The sequence below is a fragment of the Rhagoletis zephyria genome, unplaced genomic scaffold (assembly GCF_001687245.7).
Source record: "Rhagoletis zephyria isolate East Lansing unplaced genomic scaffold, Rhagoletis_zephyria_1.1 Rzeph_scaffold_00365, whole genome shotgun sequence".
In the NCBI taxonomy this organism is placed as follows: domain Eukaryota; kingdom Metazoa; phylum Arthropoda; class Insecta; order Diptera; family Tephritidae; genus Rhagoletis; species Rhagoletis zephyria.
Genome location: NW_016157449.1, coordinates 260444 through 263421, shown reverse-complemented (window position 1 = coordinate 263421; position 2978 = coordinate 260444). Strand labels below are relative to the sequence as shown.

At 37.1% G+C, this 2978-nt stretch overlaps 1 protein-coding gene across 2 annotated transcripts in view; it reads left to right on the top strand.

The window, feature by feature from the left end:
• Positions 1–1504: 1504 nt before the first annotated feature.
• Positions 1505–2978, top strand: part of unc-5 (netrin receptor unc-5) — a 234282-nt gene continuing 232808 nt past the window's right edge. The window contains exon 1 of one of the 2 annotated variants that reach the window (XM_017611000.1): positions 1505–1735. The gene's annotated coding sequence lies outside the window, so the exon portion shown is untranslated. Of the gene's footprint in view, positions 1776–2978 lie in introns of both variants that reach the window. The other variant, XM_017610999.1, reaches the window with a different exon arrangement.

Genomic DNA, 2978 nt, shown 5'->3' with positions numbered 1-2978 from the left:
AGATTTAACGAATCCACAACTATATTTTTCAAACAACAAAAAAAAAATCGTGTTTAGGTTGTTTTCTTTTTAAACTTTGAAAGCACAAAACAAATACGGCCACCTTTGGCACGCACAGCTGTCATCGCCCAGCAGAGCGATAGAAATAAATCTATCGCCATGAAACGCCGCCAAGCGAACTTCGCTTTTCGCTTGGCTGTGTTCAATCTCATATGCTTGCGGGTGTTCTAATTTTGACAGCGCGAATTTCGCTGTGGTGAGTTCGCCGTTCGCCGGCATTGTATTTCAGCTATAAGTTTGTTTACTGGATATACTGAGAAACAAAACTTTGCGCCTGCCAAAATTATTATACCCTCAAATCGCTGGTATTGCCACTTTATTTCACATTTCATTTGCGCTATTACACTCAGTTTACACTATACACTCCTTCTTTTTTTACTTTCACCTAAATAAAATATTCTAACCAAAATATAATACCAAATTTCGGTATACCATTGTATGTAATTGCCCATACAAAACAACGAAATTTAACAAAAGTTTTTTGTTTATAACTTTTAAATGGTTAATAATATTAGCCCTCTCCTCCGGATTGTTAATAGGGGGACTGAAAGGCGTCGTTTGGTACCCCTCCCAACTTTCCGGACCTTTTTTTAGGGGTTGTTACCCTATACTAGACAATTACCGCAACTTTTTTCAATACATATGTACGTAATTGCGTATAGCTGTCATATTCACAGTCTTTACTTAACTATTTAAAAATACGTTCTTTGAAACCGAAATAAACTAAACTCAGATGATTCTCTCTGTGTGTCAGAATGAAAATGTACGTGCATCTGCTTAGTACAGAAACAAATCTAATTTGTTGGCATTTCTATATGTAAAAGGTGCAATCCCGTATTCCTCGGACTCAGACTAGTAAAACTGTCAAAAAATAAAAATTCGCTCAGAGCGAGAGAGTAACATTGAAAAGTACGGGATCGCTTTCTAGTAAAAATGGTAACTTCTGTCAACTTCAACATAACCTCCAAATTTTGGTTGTAAATTTTTGCTTATTTTGTATGTAAACACACTCAGCTCACACATGCAAATAACCAAAAATACTTTCCAATTCATTAGAATCCACTTAAACAAGTAATTAAATATATTTCAACATGAATAAGCAGAGTGCACTTTTCTTTTGTTTACAATTTGGTTGCCAAACACACTACAGCAAAAAATTCTCGGACTAAAAATGGTAACTTCTGACAGAGAGAGAACGGTATTTACTCTCTTTTTTGCCCTCTCAATAGTCAGAGAACCGTGTACGGGATTGATTTCCAGTAAAGTCTGATTGATTCTGACTATTTCTGACTAGTCCGGACTCGTACGGGATCGCTACTATAAAGTGGTATATGTTCATGCAAATACATAGCGTGTAAGAACACCTTAACTGGGAGTACAGCGCAGCCGATAATTTCGATAGTTTTAAAACATCCATAGTTTGTTAAAAAAAAAAACAAACCATCGATATATGGATATTATCGTCGATATTTTCCACCTCTAATTCTGCCCGCGTCCAATTTGTGTACATCTATTTTATGACGGTCAAAGTAAAAGTTTTTAATTAAAAATGAACACCCTTCAAAATACAAATGATTTTTAACTTGAAAATATGTCAAGATAAAGTGCCGGTATAATGGTTAACAATGCAGTTAAAGTTTATAACAATCTTGCTGTGGACACAGACGGTGTTTGTGTGTGTACATTCTCGCTTTCATAAAACATGTACAGGATATGTTAGTTTGTATATATGACGTTTGATATTGGTTTTGTATTGTTAACATTGAGGAAACAATAAATTTTGTAAAAAAAATAAGTACATACATATGTATATATGACAAGGCACCGGCCATAATGTGCAAAACCGATGGCGTCCTGCAGATTCAGATGGTCAATACCATGTGTAATACTGAAACATACAAGAATGTGTGTATACTGATAGCACGAACCAGTCCGAATACACAGGCGTGCACCCTTGATTTATGCATAGTAAAAATTGGGGGAATTTTCGGGTACTGTTTATGAATTTGTACACCGATTTTGGGTTGCTGTGCCCAAACGCGTGAATCGAATCAAAAACCTTTTACACACATTTGTAGACAACAATTCACGCTTTATTACAAATATTTACACCCGTATGCTGTAATCCGGAAGTTCGTAGTTACGAATTCGTAGCTCCGTTCCGAAAATTTCAAAATTGGTATGCTGTAATCCGAACCAGTGTTGCCGCGAATCATTTTTAGTGGTAGCCAAATTCCTTTAAAAAAAAAAAGGATAAAAAAGAGTTAGAAAAAGTCGTTGTGGCTAAAAATTGTAGCTAAAATTGTTTACTTACATATACTAATATAAGTATACACGTAAACATTTACAATAAGTAATGGTATAGAAAAACAATGAACTCTTTAAAAAAGCAAATATTTTATCCAACCAAAACCTTATAAAAGGGGAAATATACGACACCAGCATGCTGGATCTATCAAGTGATTGTACCATCAGGCTCGATGCATATAACTAACCAGCATGCTGGTACAATATTTATTTCGTTACAACTGAGGTCGAGGAATTATCGAAATACATTCCCACGACAGCCGGTTCTACGTACCGGAATGACTCGGGTCTTACCCGACCAAGGGCTGTTGTCAGGCGATGTCGAGCTCGAAATATTTAACATATACATACCCACTGTCACCTGCTGCCCGGCAGGATATCGCCCTGATATAGGTGCGCTCCTCAGAGGTGAAAACCGTATGGTAGTAGGTGACTTTAATGCGCACCACGATCTTTGGCACTCAAGCCTGTCAAACGATCATAGGGGAACAGACTTGGCTGAGCAGATAGACGATTCGACATTCTGCACAATGAACGACGACGCACCCACCAGGATTATGGGTAACTGCAGTAGCTCGCCAGACATCACAATAGTCAGCGCTGGTCTGATA